Source organism: Eurosta solidaginis, chromosome 3 (assembly GCF_040869045.1).
Source record: "Eurosta solidaginis isolate ZX-2024a chromosome 3, ASM4086904v1, whole genome shotgun sequence".
Taxonomy (NCBI): Eukaryota; Metazoa; Arthropoda; class Insecta; order Diptera; family Tephritidae; genus Eurosta; species Eurosta solidaginis.
Window position 1 is genome coordinate 92,541,968 of NC_090321.1, and position 22,860 is coordinate 92,564,827.

A 22,860-nucleotide genomic window follows, 5' to 3' on the forward strand; every position below is an offset into this window, starting at 1 on the left:
GTCACAGGGAAGTTCCAAATAAGGAAGTAGGAGATAAGCCAAAGGGAGATAACGCTAAGACTCCGGCTTTCTCGGAGGCGCTAAAGGGAGTTAACGCTAAGACTCCGGCTTTCTCGGAGGTGCCAAAGGGAGATAACACTAAGACTCCTGCTTTTCCCGAGAAGATGAGTGATGTGGCAAAGCAGTCACTGACTGTGGCGCTGGTTGATCGTAGCAGTCCTTTCGGACAAATGACTACTGAAAGGTGGAGATCTGTGGAAAGGGAGCTTATTAGCTTAATGCTTAAGATGATGCGGGAACAACCAAGTAAGCCCCATCCAACCTTTGATTAGGGGGGATGGTATAATGGTGTGAAGATGATAGCGTGCGACAAGATCGCGAGCATGCGGTGGCTGGAGGAAGTGGTTCCAAACCTCCAAAGGCAAGGCACGGACGCGTGGTTTGAGGTGGTGGATAAAGCGCAAATGAAGTCGGAGGATACACTGCGACTTCTGCAGAATCAGAATCCGAACATACCGACACAGGATTGGAAGGTACTTACTGTATCTCGGCCTACCGAGGATGGTCAGTTTACATCTTCCAAATAAACAAGCAGGCGGAGGATATTTTGTACACGCAGCTTGGTAAAATGTCCTTTGGCACTGGCAAAATTTACATGCGACTCAGGAAAAGAAGTCCCGAGGATAAAAACCCTAACACGCTAGAGGTGGGCGAAGTCGAAAAGGACCTCAAAATCCTAAGGGAAAAAAGACAGGTGGAGGTCTCCGACGTCATCACGAACGCGCTAGAAGAGGACTAACCGCTAAACGGTGCTGTAACTCGCACAAAGGAACACCCGGCACAACAGTCACGAGAGGCTGAAGGGGGCCTTGAATACTCTAAACCAAAAGGGCAAGGGGAGGACGACGACGTCAATACGAAGGTGCTGGAGGGGGACAAACAGCCCAATGGTGCTGCGAGTCCTACAGATAAGCCTCCAACACAGTAAAGTGGCGTCGAGCGAACTCCTCCTAACCCTTGAGGAGCGTTCGTTTGACGTGGCGCTGATCCAAAAGCCGTGGCTCTCATCGGGAGGAAAGGTTTCTGGACTTAGCGCGCGCGGGTTTGGCGTTTACTACGCGCAAACGGAAGGACGGGTGTGAGCTATAGTAATGGTAAGGAAACAGCTGCATTCATACATGCTGCCTAATTACACCACTGAGGATCTCGTAGCGGTGGCCGTTGAGCAAAAAATAAGCAGGCATTTATCCTGGCGTCCTGCTACATGGCACATGCTGCGGAGGTTCCACCGATGGAGTGCAAAAGGCTAATACAGGAGGAAGGGCGCAAATGGCGGTTGGTCATAGGCGCAGATGCATATGCGCACCACAATGCGTGGGGAGGAGCAGATACGAACGAAAGGGGCGAATCTCTGTTTTGTTACATCCTGCAAACCAATTTGCAGATAGCCAACAGGGGAAATGTCCCTACATACATTAGCCCAACATACAGCAATGTTCTGGATATTACATTGAGCTCCGAGCGTGATATATCAAGGTATGATTGGATGGTTCTTGATAGACCATCCTTCTCCGACCATGCGTATATCAGCTTCAGCATCCCCCAAAAGAGGGTAGAGAAGGGAGGAACCTTTAGAAACCCTAGGTCAACGAACTGGGCTAACTTCCAGAAACATGTAGAAACAAAACTGGGACAACCCAAAGAGGTTGCTAATGTAGAGGAACTGGAGGAGTCGAATGAATTCCTAACAAGGACGCTTATGACTGCGTATAACAAAGCTTGCCCTGTAAGAAGATTCAGAGGAAAAGCAAAGCCGCCATGGTGGAGCAATGAGCTGAGTCTTCTAAGAAGACAGGTAAAAGAAATGTTTAAGCTCCCAAAGACCGCGGAAAGCGAAGCGTGTCGGGACGAGTACAGGGATCTACTGAGGATCTACAAGCGCGAAATTACCAGAGTGAAGAGAAACTCATGGAAAAGTTTCTGTACGGACATAAGTGCTCCAGCGAAACAGCACGGTTGAAAAAAGTCCTAGCAAAGGGAAACATAGTCCAGGGACTAATAAAGAAAGAGAACGGGGAATTGTCACGTAATAGTGAGGAATCCCTTGAGGTGCTTCTCGATACACATTTCCCATCGGGAGACGGTTTAGAAGAGCCAGCAGACATCACTTACACTTCGATCACGGAGCTAGTAGTGCCGGGCTTGGTGACCGATACCAAGATCAAGTGGGCAGTGAAGACGGTTTCTAAGTTTAAATCGCCGGGCCCAGATGATATATTCCCGGCCATGCTACAAGTCTCAAGTAGGGCGGTCGTGGAATGGCTTAAAATAATATTCGATGGGTGCATACGACTGAATCATGTACCGCACTCTTGGAGAACTGCTCGTGTAGCTTTTCTACCAAAGGCGGGGAAGATCGGTCGCGTGTATCCCAAAGACTATAGACCCATTAGCTTAACATCATTTCTGCTCAAAACCTTTGAGAGGCTGATAGATGAGTACATAAAGTCCAACGTGGATGAAAAGCTGCTCTCCACAACACAGCATGCGTACACCAAAGGCAAGTCGGTAGACACCGCATTGCAAAGGGTAATGTAATGTAATGTAATGTATTTATTTATTACGGCTTTCCTAAGCCTAACTTAAATCTATTTTACATGTTTATAATTGTCTTCTGGACTATGCAATCTAGAATAGTTACATCTATGTCCTACCTTGGAGTACTATGGATGGGAGACTTCCAGATCATGCGAACAAAGCGTTGCGATTATGTAGTATGTAGGCATTTTACGCATGTTAGTAAAGCGCGAAGGAAACATCTGCACGGCGATGCACTGAGTTAATCGAGTGATGCGTTTCAGTATGTGCTTCGGCAACCTTTTTTGTATGCGCACAAGAGCTTGGAAGTCTTGGGTGGTAATAAGCATAGAGAAATCCCTGGAATATAAGGAGTATGCTCTAGGAGTCTTCTTGGACATTGCCGGGCTTTCAATAGTGTTGCAAAATGGGCGATTATGGATGGTCTTAATTACATTAAAGTACATCCTCCCTTAATCAGATGGATCGGATGCATGTTAAATTGCAGAAAGATTACATCACAATGGGGAGTGTACGAGGCCACGAAATCAAGGGACAGGGGCACGCCGCGGGGAGGGGTGATATCACCTCTGCTGTGGACGCTGGTCATCAACCAACTGCTCAGACAATTCGATGAGGGACCCGTAAAACTTACGGCTTACGCAGATGACGTTGCAATTGCCATAAGTGGAAAGTGCCTTCCAACGATTAGTTCTCTGATGGATGGGGCGCTTCGGGATATTCATACCTGGGCATCTAATGTCGGGTTGAAAGTCAATGCGGAGAAGACGGATATGGTCTTGTTTACAAAGAGGTACAAGGTCCCAAATTGGACCAGGCCCAAGTTAGGAGGGGTGACCTTACAGGAGAAACCTTGCACAAAATATTTAGGAATCATCCTAGACAGTAAGCTGTCATGGAAGCTCAACGTGGAGGAGATGGTCAAGAAGGCCTCAACGGCACTCCATGCATATAAAAGAATGCTGGGGTGTACGTGGGGCCTATCGCCCTCTCTTTCTCATTGGGTTTTTACAGCGATTGTAAGCCCTATTCTATACTATGAAGTTCTTGTTTGGTGGAAAGCAACACAAAAAACAACATACCTCAAAAAATTAGAGGGGGTATGCAGACTATCGATGCTTAGCATTACGGGAGCCCTGAAAACAACCCCGACGGCTGCACTGTATGCCATTTTGCACATCCCACCTGTAGACCTGGTAGCAAACAACAAAGCATTAACGACCGCAACCAGGCTCGGTGCTTCGAGGCAGCTTGAGCGCCGACCATATGGCCATAGTAGTATAGCGTCATCAATCACAAGACGAACAGACTACATGATTCCCAATCTGCGCTTCGAGGGAGATCTTAAGGCCACAAAAGAGGTGGACGGTTGGTGCAAGGGTGCGCAAATGGCGGACGAGGCGATACATGTGTACACCGATGGTTCCAAAGTAGTGGAAGGAGTAGGGTCTACAGTATACCGCATTGATCCGGAAATAAGCAGATCCTACAGGCTGTCGGATTATTCCAAGCAGAAATATTAGCCGCAACCAAAGCAGTAGAAACCCTGGGAGAGAATAGCTTAAGCTGCAACAGTGTTAACTTTTATATTGACAGTCAAGCAGCAATTAAGGCAATAATCTCGCATAGCACAGCATCTAAATGCGTGTTAGAGTGTAAGCAGTCTCTGGAGAGAATCGGGACAGGGAGAAGCATACATCTATATTGGGTCCCAGGGAATATGGGAATAGATGGGAATGAAAAAGCGGACGAACTATCTAAAAAGGGCGCATCCTTTGAAGCTTGCTCCGTAGATGTCCCAATTAGATTGGGCGAGATTAAGCGAAGGCGAGAGGTGCACATGATCGACCAAGCGGGAAAGGCGTGGGTTCAAGCGCGGGGCTGTAAAGTGTCGCAGATTATGTGTAGGTCTTACAACCTTTTTTTTTTTTTTTGCGGGGAGGCTGAAAAATGCCTAATGCACCATAATTGCTGCCGTCGCAGCAACCGTGTGTCCGTAGACTAAAAAACAGCCCCGTTCTGGAACCGTCGCCCACCCCGGCACCACTTTCGCATTACTTCAGGGTGGCGTTCCATATTTCTCATTTTTTTAAGAGCCTACTGTTGTCCCTGCGTCCAGGTTCCCGCTATTTGCTCTGAGTGTCCATTTAATCGCCACTGCTTCGCATGCGCATTTCTCTGCGCTCCCTCTCAGCATCCATCAGGCGTGTCATTACTATAAATGCCATTTTGCTCACTGCAGTCCAGCATTCTTTCCTGCTGCATATATGTGAAACTAAATTTCTCGTGGTAGGTTCCTCCCCAAAGACTCCATGCAAGGTGAGTCTTTCTTCGTGGAAACGGGGGCAGTAGAACATGACGTGTTCTGCGTTTTCTAACTCTGTGGTACACATTGGGCAATGAGGATCTTCCTCTATCCTACGCTTCCATAAATACTCTTTGAAACCGCCATGTCCACTCATTATCTGCGTGAGATGGTAGTTCAGTTCGCCGTGCTTCCCCTCATTCCATTGAGCTACGTTCCAAACTAGTGTGAAAGTCCAACGCCCTTTACTCGAGGCCTCCCACCGTTCTTGCCACTTAGCTATTGTTTGTGTCCTTGCTCTTTTCTTGTCTTCTTCAGATGGTCGCTCGATATTAGTGTTATACAGATCGGCCATTTCGCTTGCCAGTAAGTCCCCTGGGATTTTCCGGGTTAGAACCAGGATCGCGTCGTGGGACACCGTCCGATAAGCACTTGCTATTCTTAAAGAAGCAAGTCGGTACGCTGCTAATATATATTTTTGATGGGTCTGTTTAGATCCATACCACACTGGTGCTGCGTATAGTATTATTGAGCTGGTTACTGTGGACAATAGCTGACGTGTAGCTTCGCTCGGACCACCAATGTTAGGCATTATTCGCATAAGTGATCCATTAACTTTGGTAATTTTCTCCCCCACCGCTCTGAAGTGCTCTTTGAAAGTTAACTTAGAGTCAATGTGCACTCCTAAGTATTTTAAGGAATCCTTTGAGGTGATTTGATGATCCCCGACAGTTAAGATTAACTCGTTCGCCGACCGTTTGGAGCTTACTAATACCACTTCCGTCTTTTGGCTAGCCAACTCCAGTCCTGTATTGGTCAGCCATTCCTTTATTCTTGCTATGGCGTCATTACATAATGCTTGAAGCAGGTCCAGTTTCTTGGCCACTACTACCACTGCAATATCATCAGCATATCCCACAATTTGCGTGTTTTCTGGTAGATCAATCTTTAGCACCCCGTCATACATTACATTCCAAAGCGTTGGACCGAGAACAGATCCCTGTGGGACGCCTCCTGTGATTTTGTACTCGTTAGCTCCTTGATCCGTGTCAAAAAGAAGTACTCTGTCTTTAAGATAGCTACCTATAATTCTGCGTAAGTAAGCTGGAGTGCCGAAGCTTTGCAGCGCTGCCATTATCTGCATCCAGTTCGCAGTGTTAAAAGCATTCTTGATGTCCAACATAATCAGTGCACAGAACTTCCTTTTATTTTGGCCTCCAGAGATAGCTTCTCTAGCTATATTGACGACTATTTGTATTGCATCTACGGTGGATCTTGATTTGCGAAATCCATATTGACTATTCGATAAGCCACCTGGTCTTTCTAGAGTCAGCTGTAGGCGCTCACTAATTATACGCTCGAAAATCTTCCCTAGGGAATCCAGCATACAAAGTGGCCTATATGAGGATGGTTGGTCCGGCTGTTTACCACGTTTCAGCAATAGGACAAGTCTTTGTCGTTTCCACGGGCGAGGGAACACGCCTTCTTGCATACAGGCATTAAAAAGATCAGTAAATAATGTAGCCCTAGTTGTAATCGCGGCTTTAAGGGCTATGTTTGGTACTTCGTCGGGTCCTGGGGATTTATTATCAGCAACTCTTTTTGCAGCGTCCAGCACCTCTTGCTCTGTAATTTGCGGAATTTCCGTACTTTCTAGATCCTCGCTTGGATAAGTCCAGCGATCTTGCGCCGGGAAAAGTGTTTCAACAATAATATTCATCAGTATCGGGCACGTAGGTTGCTGTGATATCGGTCCTTTAACTTTGGCCATCACAGTTCTGTAGGCTGATCCCCAAGGATCTAGGTCGACATTATCCAGCAGTTCCCTAAAGCATAACTTCTTGCTCTTTTTTATGGCATTTTTAAGTGCCTTTCTTTGTGCGACATAGGTGCTGTGTAGCTCTGCATATCGTGGTGATGAGCGTGCCCTCTGCGCTATTCTTCGTGCTTTGTGGCATTTTCTACGCTCTTCCGCAATTTCGTCATTCCACCAATATACCGGAGTGCGCTTTGCTTTTCCGCGACTTCTGGGCATGGCAGCATCACAGCCATACATAGCAACTAAGTGATTTGAACCGACTGGTCTTCCGCATGCGATTCTCGTACTATGGCGTTCTTCCAGATAATGTCAAATATTTGTGGGTCGAAAAGGTGCTGTTTCCATTTCCTACTTTGTCGATGTCTTGCTGCTACCGTTCGTGGAGTTTCGAGCAGCTCTACGCTAATAGCTTTATGGTCGCTGTGTGTGTAGACGTTGCTTATGGACCATTTTGCTCTTCTTGCTATTTCGCTGCTAGCGAAGGTGAGATCTATAATGGATCGTCTGGTACCTGTATCGAAGGTATATATCCCTGGTTCATTTAGGAGTTCTAGCCTCAAAGAAGTAAGACTTTCGAGGAGAACTCTCCCTCTTTCGTTGGTTCGTCTACTTCCCCACACAGATGACCATGCATTGAAGTCTCCACACACTAAAAGCGGGTGTTTACCTCGTGCTTCGATGGTGATCCCGTATATCATGTCTTCGAACTCGGCGATGGTCATGCTCGGAGGGGCATAGCAACTGAAGACGTATATACCGTTGATTTTTGCCCACGTGAATCCTGCTACCGTTGGCGTCATAATTTCCTGTAGGAGAAATTTCCCTGGTGCCCAAATTGAGGCTTTCCCTGCTGAATCTGAGAGCCAACCATGCTCCTGGCGATTTTTGTATTGTTCAGAGAGTACCACTATGTCATATCCTCCTTCATAGACTGTTTGGGATAATAGCTCTTGGGCTGCCTCGCAATGGTTTAAATTGAGCTGCAATACCCTCATGAGACAGTCATTTTGCTGCCCTCTCGTTGTGGGCATTTAAAACTGCCTGCTGAATGTTGTCCCCCACATAGCGCGCATTTCGGTGCATTTTCGCAACTTGCAGCCTTATGACCTTCCTGGCCGCATTTCCTGCATAGGCTAGACCTATCTACAGTCTCCTTACATTTCTGAGCTATATGCCCGTAGCCCCAGCACCTATAACAGCGTTTTTCTTGCTTGAGCTCTCTAATTCGGCAGGAAACCCATCCTACCCGGATTCTTTGCGTATTAAGAACCGCCTTGGCATCATCCGCTGTAAGGCTTATAAGTGCCGACTTCGTGCCACTGTACCCTGTGCGTATGCTTTTTATGGCAGCCACATCTGGAAGTTTGATGTTGCATTGCTGGTGGAGGGCGTTGCAAATCTCCTCGGGCGTAGTAATCTCATCGAGATCTCTGCACTGTAGCGTGACCATTTGGGACTTTGTTATAACTTTAGCCGAGTCCTTTAGTACCGCTTCAATTTCTGCTTGGTACGCGCTTGTTTTCCCATCTTGCGATTTTTTTCAGCTCTAGTAACAGCTCTCCTTTCGCCGTTCTTCTAATCGTTTTGATGTCATCACCCAGGGATTTTAATTCGTCGCATCTTCTCACTTTACGCAATATGTCGGCGTACGTCGCATCCCCCGCCTTGGAAATGATGATTGCATCCGGCCTAGCCTAAAGTGATTTTTTCTTGCTCTTCTTTTTGGCTAACTGCCACTCTCCCGTCACTCTGAGTGTGGATTTCGCTGTGTACGGACGTGTTTTGTAGTCGCGGACAGTTGTGTTGAAAAATTCAGTGTGTATACCAAGAGAGTGTGCTTAGTGCGTTTTTGTAGCAAAACAAAGGGGTGTAAATACCTTTGTTTTTGTGATTTACTGTAAGTATTGGACATTTGGAGCCCCAAGTTAGCGGTCAGCCGAAGGTCAATCTCCGGCGGAGCCCTAATTTCTGTGCGCGTGTTTTGGTTGTTACCAATTTTCGCCCTAACCTCAAAGTGCTTGCACGTGGAGGTATACTTGTGTGTGTGCGCGCATTAAACCGGTTGTGAGTGAGTACCCAGGTGAAAACTTGTGTGTGACTATACACTGTTCCGCTTGGGACCAGTGTTGGTCTACTCGCTCAGTGAGCAATTGTGGACTGCCTGCGTAAGGGGGCATAAACCCATACTCGAATTAGTGGCAGTATCAGCTGTAGCGTTTATAGTCTGTCCGTTCAGCTCGGCGTAGCTTCGTGCCGGTCGACTCGTCCCCGATACGGGGAACAGTGTTCCGTCCGTCGGGGCGGTGGTAGTGACCACGTCAGCATTCTGCTGACAAACAGCGTACGAGCTACGTCACCGCGCTTTTGCTATAGCTGACGGGTTGGGCTGCTACTGCTGCTGACCACTGGTTCTGAGTGGTTATAGCCCTCTAATTTAGGACAGCCTACATTCGCCCAGTGGGCATCGGTCTTCTCCTGGTGATTACTTCCATATCCGTGTCGTGTAAGTGTGACCAAGTTTGTCTCTGGCGGCAGGCGCTTTGGGGAAATGAAGGGCGGTACAAGGGGCGGTGTAAGGAAGCGTCCGGGGCCGCGCTCCGTCGGAGGTCGTTCTTCTGCGGCCGCCGCTGATGGGTCGACCTCGGGGGATGAAAAAGGGGTGAGTTCGCGGCAGTTCCTGAAAACGAACACCGGGAAGGCTACCGCTGTGCAAATCGGTCGCAAAGCGGTAAAGGAGACAGGTAAGTCGGGGATACCGGTGGCGTCGGGGAGGGCGACCACCTCAAAAATCGCTGAACGGGGAGGCAAGGGCGGGCCGAGTAAGTCCGCGAAGTCAGAGGATGAGGAGAGTGTTCTCCCGAAATCCGACGACGACGCGGATTTACCCAGTCTGCCCGAATCCGGGGTATGTCCCTTAAGCTGGGACAAATCAGATGTAGTGGGGGGTGCCGGATTCGCTGCTGAGTCCGTGGTGACTACTGTCGCTGGCTACTCAACCGAAGGTAGAACAGCCGATGGCGTGCCAAAGACTGCTGCCGACGTTGAGGGTGCAATCGACGGTAGTAAATCTGCGGGCAATGACGCAAATGAGCCGGCGAAGTCTTTAGGGGGGAGCTAAGGGGAAAGAGATCTGTGGAGAACTCGGGGGAGAAGGGCGCTGGCGCTGTTGACAGCTGTGGACCACCCGCTGGCACCGAGCTTTCCGGCGGTCAGTCCGCTGGAGGTAAGGCTGCGAGTGGGGGATCCCCTGCAGCTGGCGGGAGCGCTAGTGCTTCGAGAGCTGCCTCTGGAGTGGACGGCTCCTGGGTTGTTGCCCTAAAGAGGATCACCGCTAGCTTCAGTAAGGTGGTCTTTGGAGACAGCGGTGCAGACCTCAAGTCTGCTGAGAGGCTGATGGAGGTTTCCTCAGAATATGAATATGAATAATATACTACCAGGGGGTAGTTATTCGCCTACCCTCTAAGGAGGAGCGGGATAAAGTCCTCGCAAATAAGAAGTTTTCCGAGGTGGGTTTGGAAGTGTGCGAAAACCGGAAGCAAGGCACTAGGGTGATCATTCGGGGGTTTACGCGCAAATCTCCCCTGATGAATTCATGGAGGAGGTCTTTCGTCTGAACCTCGCGAAGGTTGACCCTGAGTGTCAGAGGTCAGAGGTTAGGCTGATCAGTCGACCTTGGAAGGCAGACGTCGAGGGAGCAACGGTGACCGTCACCCTGGAGGGACCGGACAAGTTAATGTCCCCCCTCTTGGATGCGGGCCGTTGCTATGTCAAATGGTTTTCCTTCCCGGTTCGGCCGGAGAGTCAAACCTATAGCTGCTTCCGCTGTCTGAGTTTTGACCACCAGGTGAGGGATTGTGGGTTGAAGGCTGCCGTCTGTCCGAGGTGCGGACAGGAAGGGCATATTGAGGCAAAGTGCCCTAACGGGGTGCATTGCCGAAATTGTGCATTCAGGGGCAGACCCGCCGCACATCTTATGATGTCGGCGGAATGCCCGACATATGCTGCCGTTGTTGCCCGTGCACTCGCGAGACATTGATGGGTTTAGTCCTTCAACTCAATTGTCAGGGAGCGTAATCCGTTGTGTGTGAATTGGGGGCGCGCATGGCCGAGGAGAGTTGCAGTATTGCCCTGCTCCAGGAACCCTACACTACCAATGGTGTGGTGAGAGGGCTTCCTGGAGGGTTTAGGTCCTTTTGTGACCTTCGGGGCAATGCTGCGGTTGTGGTGAATGAGCCTAATTATGAATGCTTGTTGTTGAATGCGTCTGAATGGGGAATATGTGTGAGCATTGAGGGCTCCTTCGGGAGAGCCGTCTTTGCAAGCATATATTGTAAGTTTGGAGAACCCATGGAACCATACATCCGACACCTCGATACGGTGCTACTACTTGGGAGTAGCACGCCAGTTATCATTGGTGTGGATGCCAATGCCGTATCCCCTATATGGCATAGCAAAATATCCAGGACTTCTCCTGGATATGCTAGTCATGGACGGGGCGAGGCGTTGGGCGAGTGGGTACTCACCTCTCACGTTCATGTTGTGAACGAACCGAGTGGGTGGTACACATTCGATGGGCCCATGGGCAGGAGTGACATTGATGTTACTCTGATGAATGAGCCAGCAGCGAGAGCGTTCAGTTGCGGATGGAGAGTAAGGGGGGGTGAGGGGATAAGCGATCATAATCTCATTGAGATTGTGGTTGCTCCCCGTACCACCCCGGATATGCTTGGTACGCCTTCCGAAATGGGGTGGCGTACTGCCGGGGCAAATTGGACTCTGTACGTGTTATACGTCGAGCAGGAGGTGACTGCTACACCCCTCGATGTATTTGCAGAGCTCCCAGTAGATCAGCAGATTGTCCTCTTGAACGCCTGTATCTGGCGGGTCAATGACAGCATGTTTGAAAGGTGGAAGAAGGAGCGTTTTCGCTGTGTCAGGTGGTGGACGCGCGAACTGACCCAGAAGAGGAGATCTGTCAGGCGCCTGAGACGTCGGTTTCAACGCGCCCGGCATATCGATTCCGATAGTCTGTCCCAGCTTAGAAGTCAATTAAGTGTGGGAACGCGTGAGTATAAGAGAATGGTTGTAGAGGTGAAAGAGGAACAATGGCGCAACTTCGTGTCAGAAAATTCGAACGACCCCTGGGGACAGGTCTACAAGATCTGTAGGGGTCGCCGCCAGACCGAAGTTAATTCCCTCCGTGTGGGCGAGCGAACAATATCAACATGGAGGGAATGTTCAGAGCTGCTTATTGAAGGGTTCTTTCCTAGGGCGGAGGTCCAGGTACCTCCCCTTGCACAAGACGTACCTGTACCTCCACTAGAAGTTGAAGAGCGGGATTATGCATTTGGCCTGGTTAGGTCTAAACGGTCTCCGGGTTTGGATGGAATAAACGGAGAAATGTGCAAGTGTTTGTGGAAGTTTATTCCGGAATACTTGGAAGCCGTTTATGATAAATGCATATGGGAGGGTTACTTCCCACGTGAGTGGAAAGCTGCTAGGGTTGTCGTTCTCTTGAAGTCGCCTGACAAAATAAGATCTGATCGTCGGTCTTACCGAGGTATCAGCCTTCTTACAGTGCTTGGTAAAGTGCTGGAGAGGGTTATGGTTGAGCGGCTTCAGGAGCTAGTTGGGGGTAACCAATCGGATAGACAGTTTGGGTTGAGGAAAGGACGCAGCATTGAAGACGCCTGGATGCATGTCCAAGACTGTGTAGAGAGAAGCTCCAATAAATATGCCCTTGGCATATTTATTGACTTCAAGGGGGCGTTTGACTTCCTGCGCTGGGACAGGGTTATCGAGCGGTTAGTGGGGCTCGGCTGCCCGGAAATTGCTTTGTGGCAGAGCTATTTCTCGGACAGACGAGCTACCATCGTTGGTGCCTGCGAAAGTGTGGAAAGGGAGGTGGCTCGTGGTTGTCCGCAGGGATCCATCTGTGGTCCATATATATGGAACATGATGATGGACTCCTTGTTAAGGCAACTCGAGCATCTTTGCAAATTCAGCGCCTATGCGGATGACCTCCTCTTATTAGTAGAGGGGGATTCTCGCGCCAGTATTGAGCGTACCAGCGAGTCACTATGTCAAGTAGTGGCTGGCTGGGGCGCCCATGTTGGCGTAGAGATTTCGGTGGACAAAACTGTGATGATGCTGCTCAAGGGCAGATTGTCACAGAATCGCCCACCGGTTGTCCGTATCGGCGGGGTTAGCATCAGATACGCGACGAAAGTCAAATACCTGGGGCTGACAATGGGTGAGCGAATGAACTTCCTGCCACACTTGGATGCTGTCAGGGATAGGATGCAGAATGTTTCGGGGCAGTTACGACGAATCATTCGGGGCCTGAGTCGCCGTGCCGTTCGCACAATATATCGTGGCCTATTCGTAGCATGTGCTACTTTTGGTGCCGCCATATGGTACCGAACGGTCATGACTGCTCATGGTCAGAGACGCGTGCTGAGCATACAGAGGTGCATGATGCTCCCATGCTTGCCCTTGTGTCGTACCGTTTCCACGGATGCGATGCAGGTGCTTCTAGGTGCACCCCCTCTCGACCTGGTGGTTATACAGCTTGCTGTTTCCTTCAGGCTGAGAAGGAGGGCAAGTTTGCCGCTGTTGGAGGATGAATGGGCCGCCGACGATAATGTGGAGAGTGGATGGTTGGAAAATAGGCGTCGATTAGAAGGGGTGGTTAGAGGGAAGTGGCAGGAGCGCTGGGACAATAGTCCCAACGGCAGAGTAACGTACGGGTACATCTACATGTGTTGTGCGAGTGCCCGGAGTACTCGGACATAAGGGATTTGGGTAGTTTTGGGGTTAATGTTGATGAAGGTAGAGTTGATGTGAGTGGAGCGCTCTCCACTAGTCGGACTATTGATTTGCTCAATAGGTATGCTTTTGAGGTGTTTAGACGGAGGAGACGTGGTGGTGACCGTGGTGGTTAATTTGTGTGTGTGTTCGTGGATGTGAGGGGGGGGGGGGGGGGTTCTAACCCCACCTCACCCCTAGGCGGCCGGTCCGGAGTAGGTGGATACTCAAACGGAAGTGGCTTCGGCTGCGAAAGTCAGACCAAGACTTTAAAGTGGTACCACGGGGAACAGATAGCCCGCGGAGCTTGCTCCGTTTCTGTTCATTTGCGGTTGGCCCCTTTGGGAGCATCGTGGTGGCTGTGGTTGATATCCGAATGCGGTAAGAGTTGGTCAGCTCGAATGTGGAGTTGCATTGCAACCGGGTGCCATGACCCATAGAATGGAAGAGGTGTTAGATAGGCCTCCAACCCCACCAAGGTGATGATGTGTCCACTCACATTATCGATTGGTACCAAGGTAAGCGAGCCTTGGGGGCTGGTCAGACCCGCTTTGACCTGTGTACTTGGTACATGCGTGAGGTTAGGTCTTCGAAGACAGGCACTCACGTAAAACCTACACTCGCCACTCTCCCGTCTTTTGGGCTGCAGTTTCCTCTTTCCGCTCCGTCTTCTCTTGCGTTTCTTGCCGTCGTTTGTGACCACCCACGTGCCCTGGTAAGACATCTTTTAGAGTAGTAGTGGGTTTTACCACGTTGTTCTCCTTGGTCGAGTACGAATTATTCCTCGGTCGCTTTCCTGGGGGTGATGGACTTCTATCCTTGGCGCATTCGCTTGCACGCAATTTATGTTCTAAATTCTTTACCTCTAGGGCCGACTCGATGTACAGCACTTTTATTACGGAGGCCAAGCGCTTGATTTCCGCGTGTATATTATTACGCCCTATGAAGAACTGCATCAAGTCCTCAATCGCCTTGCCTAGCTTGGTCATCTTTTTTTCTCCAGGGGGGTTTTGCTGATTTAACGCAGCTGACGCCTGCTTAATTAGCTCACTTAATAATGGTGTGCCCGTTTGAGCCTTGCTGTCGGAGTTCTTTTTGCAAGGCTTCGGTGTAGCACCCGGCGACAACGCTCCTTGCTTGCTTTCGGCCTCCGCTCCTTTGGGTTTCGTTACCACTTGCGACGAAATGTTAAGGCCCCCAGCCGATGGGCCACGCCCTTCTGGAGAGCGAGCTAGCTTCCTTCCTACAAATGGATTGAACGCCATTTCATTCTCCTGTGTTTGGTTTTTTATTTTAATATTGTTGTTGCTCATCATTTATTTAATTGGGTCCCCACTTGAGGCCGCTATCTTGGTCCGAGTGTGCAGTTACCTATATAGATCCCGTGGTTGTCTATGCGAAGGCAGGGAGGCCACGTGAAGGTTGACGCAGTCCCTCATGAAGACTGCGTTCAGAGCCAGATCAATATTAATCGGGAGGATCTCAACCGAACCTGCACCACCAACTTAATGATGACGGACTTTGAACGTACCCCAAGGCTTGCCAAGGTTTTAACGGGACGGAGACGAATGGGACATTATCCGGAAAGTCATTTCGACGGTGTGTCAAGCCGTGTACTGAGATTTCCGAATGCCACATTCGCCAGCCCTTAACAAACATATCCGAGTCGTTGATTCCAGTACACCTTAATTAAGACCTTACTGGGCTCAGTCTTAATGTGACAATCACCTTAAATTTACAAATAATTTACCTCTTTACCTTCCTGAGTGTGTATCCCACGTCGTATAGTTGCCTCCCTATCTTGGGTAGGTATTCCCTCGAAGCAAACCCGCACTAGGCTGTGGATGCTTAATTCAGGGCGGCATCTACTCGCCCTGTCACTGGAGGTTCTCAGGAGGCTTTAGGCCTTTTAAGCCAAACCCTCCTCACCAGCCGCTCTTGGTCGAGGGCTGCTTATTTGATATTCGCAGCTAACCTAATTAATAGGCCGTTCACTGTCCGCCAGCAGTGACCCCCTTGGCCTGAGGTCTTACAACCTTAGACTAACACAGTTGCTCCTATCATTAAAAAGAGAGGACTGTAGACTCACGACGTGTATTCTGACTGGACACTGCCTTCTGGCGTCACATGCCTTTAAACTAGGCTTGGTCAGTGATAGCAGATGTAGGAAGTGCGGGTTGGAGGAGGAAACGATCGAGCACGTTCTGTGCTCGTGCGCTGCACTTGCCAGCCTAAGACTCCAGCTATTAGGAGTGATACAGCTGTCAGATCTAGAAGCAGCAAGTGGCTTAAGTGCTAGGAAGCTTCTAGTATTTGCCAAGAGGACGGAGTTATTTTATAACATAGTTCCCGGTTTTTGATAGGATTTTTCAGTTTGGTCGTTAAACCATACTTTTGGTAACACTGCGAACTCTATCAGTTTATGTGAGGTCCTCATGGACCGGCCAGTTCAACCTACCTACCTATTATTGAGGTCAACTTAAAATATTGCTGCATTTTGTTTAGTTGATTTTCTGAGAGGGTTCAGGTTCCTTATCAAATTTGGGAGGCAAACCGATTTTTGCGTGCAGCTTTTGCATTGATTGAAAATCGACTAGCTGATATTTAATTTCAACATAGTATGCAATCGACTAATGCTTGATTTTCATTAGGTAAAACTTGACCAGTAACTTGAAAATGGGTGGATGTCTTTGATGGGGATGTCTCGCCTTGCACACACCGATGTCATCCCAAAACGTCGACTCGTAGGTACTTGCACCCTCCCCCCATATTAGGGTGGAGCTTCCTCGCGGTGAAACCTGGTAACGCTTCGCCGGCGAATGCGAGCGGCGACCCTTTTCTCTATCCCTATAACCGGATGTCCCTTCTTCTCCCATCTCCCATCCGTACCCCGTTTCCCCTGGGCCAAGTTTTCTTATAAACAGGTGCTATTTTTAGTTCAAGACCGGCCGAAGGCGAAGAGTCACACCCTTAATAAGGTGCCCAAGCTTTGCTAACGAATATGGCGGATCTAGAGAGGACAACTCGATAAAACCCGTAATTTCGAGTGTCATCCGAACCGTGCTCATGGGATGAATGGCACTACGTTAGTGTATCTTATAACTGTGGCCTCCAGACACCTGATGCCCTATGGTTGTAATTAGTCTTGCTGGGATATGGGGGCTATGTCCCAGCTGACCTACCTTCCCCCATACTCGTGGGTATTTATATTGATGAAAATAATACATAAAAAAACCAAAATGGAGCTGAACAGTTCCCAATAGATCAGGTCGATTGCGACCTCTCGGTGCAAGCCGTATCAGCTGTCGCCACAGACTTGCCGGGGCCGAATAGTCCCCTGGATGATGTGGAGATGGCAGATGTGGGGACTCTGCAGGATACAAATTGGGTAGAGTCACAGTCGACAATCTCGCCGGATGATGAAGACACGCTCCTTGCCTCTCCGGCGAAAAACGATCAGCCTGGCCAGAGTGCAAAGCACGATCGGCTAAGTGGTGCCGCTCGAAAACGTCTCAAGCGATTATTGGCCAGGGGGAATAGCTACGATGAAGCCAGGGGACTTTCCAAAGAACCGTGGGGATCGGTCCGTGGTGAGGGGGTCAACCAAGAGAAGCCACTCAGATAGCTCAACTCCACCAGAGAGAGAGGCCAAAAATATGTCGCTGCCCACAGCTGGCAATACAAAAATATTGTCAAAAGCTGTGGAAAGCTGTGCATCGAATGTCGAGGCAACCATGCCTCCCCATCGTGATGCAACAGCCAAGCAGTCGGCAACTTTCAGGGATGTCCTCAGTGGGGTAAGGCTGGGCATTATACATCCCGACTATCCAGCCACGGTCTGGTCTTCAGGGGAACTGAAGGCCATACAGAAGGCCATCCTGGGAGAGGTGATAAGCCAAAAAGATGGTGCTATAAATCCCGCCTTTAGCGGTTGCACTCTTACAGTTTATGAAGGCTGATCTGGTAGCAGTTTGGGCTAAAATTCCAACCCCAAGAGGCGAAAAAGAGGCAATTTTGGCCTCTGCCTACTTTCCGGGGAAGGAAAAAACGGCCCCAACAACCGAAACAATAGCCCTCATCAAATACTGTCAGCAGAGTGGCACACCATGGATCCTCTGCTGTGACGCGAATTCCCATCATACAACATGGGGCAGCACGAACATCAACAACAGAGGTGAGTACCTCCTAGAGTTTATCAGTAGTAATAATATAAGCATTATCAACCGGGGCAATGAACCCACCTTTGTAAGTGCTATTAGAGGGGAAGTTTTAGATCTTACTCTGTGCAGCCATAATATGGTCAGCACCGTTACTAACTGGCATGTTTCAGGAGAGGATTCAATGTCGGACCACAAAAACATTGTATTGGACATTGGTCACTTTCCGGAACACATGCCAGCTTTTAGAAATCCCAGGAAAACGAACTGGGAGCTTCTCCGTTTTATCATTTAAGAAGCTGGTAAAAGCTTACAGCGACCCATAACCACCGTGCAGTAGCTTGAGAAGGAAGCTGAACAGCTCCACTTAGATATTAAAACAGCTTTCAATGAGAGTTGCCCCCAAGGAAAGATACGTACACAACGCGATGTGCCTTGGTGGAACAAAAAGCTTGGGCAGCTAAGATGCCAGGCTAGGAGGCTGTTCAATAAAGCTACGGACGACTGGGATTCATACAAAGTCGCTCTAACATCCTACAATAAAGAACTTAGGAAATCTAAGAGGGCTACCTGGAGAGAGCACTGTGAAAATATTAATGATCTTCCAGCAGCGGTTCGTCTACAAAAAGCTCTTTCCAAAGATCACAGAAATGTAATTGCCACGTTGAAAAAAACAGATGGGAGCTACACCACGCGGCCGGAAGAGACGAGCAAACTATTACTCGAAACACATTTTCCTGACTGCATAGTAGGCTATCAATTACCACCCATAATGGCAGATTTGCCAACCATCAGCTGTAATGAAAAAAGCCTAGCAAAAAAGCTCACCACTGTGAAACGAGTACAATGGGCTCTGTCTAATTTCAGCCCATTCAAGTCACCAAGACCGGATGGGGTCTACCCTTGTATGTTACAGCAAGGGATAAATCATATATCCCCAGTCCTATCCACTTTATATAAGGCGTCACTGCCGCTCGGCCATATCCCAAACAGGTGGACAGTGGTTAAGTTAGTAATTCTACCAAAACCACGGAAACCCGAGGAATTGCCCTCGTCGTATCGACCAATAAGTCTGAGCTCGTTTCTCATAAAAGGTATGGAGAAACCCTTAGATCAGCATATCAGGGAGGTCAATCTAAATAAACTCTCTCTGAGTAGGAATCAGTTCGCCTACCAATCAGGAAAATCCACGGAGACGGCTACTCATAGTCCCACGGTAAAAATTGAAAAGGCTGTAGAGTCTAAAAATATAGCCCTCTGCGCTTTTATTGATATATCAGGGGCTTTCGATAATACAACAAATCAAGCTATCGAACAAGCTATTATTGACAAGGACATAAGCCCTATAATAATTCGTTGGGTGCTGTCCATGTTAAAGAGTAGAAAAATCCATTTGGAACTGAGAGGGACAACTGAATCAATTGCGGCCACAAGAGGATGCTCACAAGGAGGTGTGCTCTTCCCTCTCCCGTGGGCCCTGGTCATAGATGACCTCCTTCAGTTAATGAACACCAAGGGATTTGACGCACCAGGATATGCAGATGACCTAGTCATTTGCATCACAGGGAAGCACGAAGATACAATATGAGATCGCATGCAACAAGCCTTTACATAATAGAGACGTGGTGTGATACCAAAGGATTGTCTATCTATCCTAACACAACTGTTATAGTACCTTTCACCCGGAGAAGGAAAATATCAATCCCAGAACCATCCTAGGTAGTACAAAAATACAATTCTCTTGGAGGCTAAATGTCTAGGGGTCACACTGGATAGAACCCTCCCGTGGAATGCTCATTTGGATGCTATCCTAATTAAGGGAACAAGAGCTTTCTTCGCCTGTACTCGTATCTACGGCAAAACATGGGGGATATGCCCAAAAATGGTATATTGGACATTTAATACTGTTGTAAGGCCAATAGTCACCTATGCTTCCCTAGTTTGGTAGCAGAAGGCCACGTAAAGAACGGCAACAGCTAAACTAAGTAAACTGCATCGACAAGTTTGCGTTAGCATAACGGGTGCGATGAGAACTGCCCCTGCTGATGCACTTAATGCTTTAGTGGGAAAACCTCCCTTCCTAATTGTGATAGAGAAAGAGGCAACACTAGGCGCACTAAGACTTCCAAATATTTCTGAGTTGAAGCAAGGAAATATGATAGGGCATATGAAAGTAATAAGAAAATTCATAGGAAATCCCTCATTACAACTGCGTGACGTAATGTCCCCTAAGCTCAGGATCTCACGGAACTTTGAAGTGTCCATTGTGAATAGGACCCACTGGGAAATAGGGAATCCTTATCACGGATGGATCGAAATTCGATGACGGAAGAACTGGATCTGGCTTCAATGGGCCGAACTTCAAAAAATCGATACCAATGGGATGCTAGCCTACCATATTTCAGGCAGAAATTCATGCAATATAAGTCTATGGTAGAGAATGTCTACGGAGAGGCTCAACATCGAAGAACATCTGCATTATGTCAGAGAGCCAGGCGGCTCTGCGTGCCTTGCAATCCTACACAGTTACATCTAAGCTAGTGGTTGAATGCACTGAAATCCTTAATGTCCTGGGAGCTAAAAACAAGGTTTTGTTAGAATGGGTTCCCGGACATCAGGGACATGAAGGTAATGAACATGCAGATTACCTAGCAAAGCAGAGTGTTACATAAGCATTCTATGGTCCAGAGCCCTTTTGTGGACTCACAGAAGTACACACCAGGGAAACTATTAGTAACTGGGAAACTAAACAATTCAGACGTCACTGGATTGACTGCCCACGGCAAAGGCAGGCCAAACGGTTTACATTTCCGGCAACGAAAGTACAGCCAAACTTATTAATCTAAACAGGGAGGATCTAAGAACTCTCTCTGGTACTATACGGAACACTGCGGTCTACGATATCACCTAAGTAAATTAGATCTATCCGATACCCAAATTTGTGGTTTCTGTGAGCTGGATGATGAAACGCCGGTTCACATTCTCTGCGAATGCGTAGCCCTAGCTAGGCAGAGACTATCCCATCTATCTGGTGGGACTCTTAATCCCTATGTGATATGGAGTAAAAAGCATGAAGAGGTGCTTAGATATATTAAAAGCCTCCATATACAAAATTAGGCTGTCAGGTCTTACACAATATATCTGCATAAAGGTCGCAGTGCTTCCAAACCTATTTTTAATAATAATGATAATAACTTGAAAACGCTCTGTTATACAACGCTAAATACGTTTGCCGTCCATTTTGACTAAAAAGTGACAATTAAATTGACCAATAATTGAAAACGGCTATTGACCAATGGTATGGCAAATTTGATATTCAAACTTCATTTGCTTACATGTTGGCAACTGGTTTTCGTTTGCCAACAGGCATCCAATCAATAAATAATGCCAATGCGTGTGAAACAAGGGGAAACAATTTTGAGGCCAATTTGTAGTAACTTATCGATGATTTTTTTCAGCATGGTCTCGAGGAATCCTTCGGGGTAGGTAATTTCGAAATTAATTTGTGGTTATTTCGTTATGATCTTGGGGACTATTTCAAGGTCATTTCTCCATAATTTTGGGGTGGTCTGGAGACAATTTCGGGGTTCTTCCGGGGCCTTTTCGGGATCAATATGTGGTCACTTTAGATGGTCTTGGGGACTATGTCCGCGTGCTTCGAGAGTAATTTTCTCCATAATTTCAGCATATTTTTTGAGGCTCTAACGTGGTCATTTCGGGATCAATTTGTGGTCATTTTGTGCTGATGTTGGGGACTTTTTCAGGGTATTTCCATTGTAATTTATCCCCACATAGTACCGCAGCTGCTTTTTTAAATGGCTTAAAAATTTTACCAAAATTATTTATTTCTTCTGTTGTTGTTGTTGTAGCAGTGCTTTATTTCTTCTCGCTTGCAGCACTCAAGGTTTCTTTGATCATAAGACATATGAGGTTTTAATTATGTTGTTTTAATGCTGCATGGACGACTGGCATGGCTTATCTTGCCACAATTTTCATCATTATTTAAAGGTAGGTTAGGACTATTAATAGGAAGATTAAAAGACTGGAAGAACTGAAATTTTTCGAATTAGTTCAAAATTGTTTGAAATAATATCGTAGTAAAAATCACAAATCATGCCGACGGACAAAAATATCAGATACATTTTTTTGAGTTGCCTAGAACTTTTCGAGCCGATTGGCGTTCATCACATCTCGAGTGTACTATTCAACTTAAACGATCAGGTATAGCAAGTTGGAGGAATACAAACGTCTGCTTTATTTTTTAAGCTAAGGACATTTGTGGTGACCACAAATAGATTCCCAAAAATTTTTAATAAAATCGATTTTTGGCCATTTTTTGATATTCTTATCAAAAGACTGATATTTCCCGCAAGCTCTGTGTACTAATGTTTTTCTTACTGGAATCGGAAAGTTCGGAAAATTTTACTGGGGGACATCATTATTGCAACATAACCTTCCAAGATTTAAATATCTATTAACCAATCGAATTAACAGATTCAACAAGGAAGAAATATTTGGTTCATGCGTGGCGTATACGTAATTTTTTTTCTTGTTTGTTTGAACACTTCATACAAAATCGAATTTGATTTTTAAAGTCGAATAATCTTTGAGGTGCGACTAGTCGAACTATTCGAAAAGTTTTGCAATGCTCGAGCTCAAGCTAGAAAAATTTCGCGTTATGAAGTTTCGGCGAGGAAGTGTGGGAGTACTCCAAATCGAAAACACAAAATTATTCGAATAGTCGATTCGCTTATTAATCGAAAGCTAAAATCTAGTCGATTAGTGCTATTCCAAACAACTTTTGCCAATCGACCAACTGATTATTCGAATAGTCGATTATCAAGAGCACTATAGTGCAAATATTATAAATGTATATCACGAAACAGAAAAATAGCAGTGACGATTTTTGTAAATTTCGCCAATTTCTATAGTAAAAGAAATAACTTCAACAACATTTTAACTGAAACTATTCAAACCAATTTCAAAAACTTTTTCCAAAAATCTCAAACTTTTCTTTTGCAGTTCTCTGAATTTTTTTCGGGTATGCAGTTGAATAACACAATCAATTTTAGTTTAACAAAGTATAATTTATAGGTCTCCCAGAGTTTGCATACATTTTTGACAATTTTTTTTTCCGAAGAGTGTTTCAGATTTTCTCCCATATAAAAAAAAAT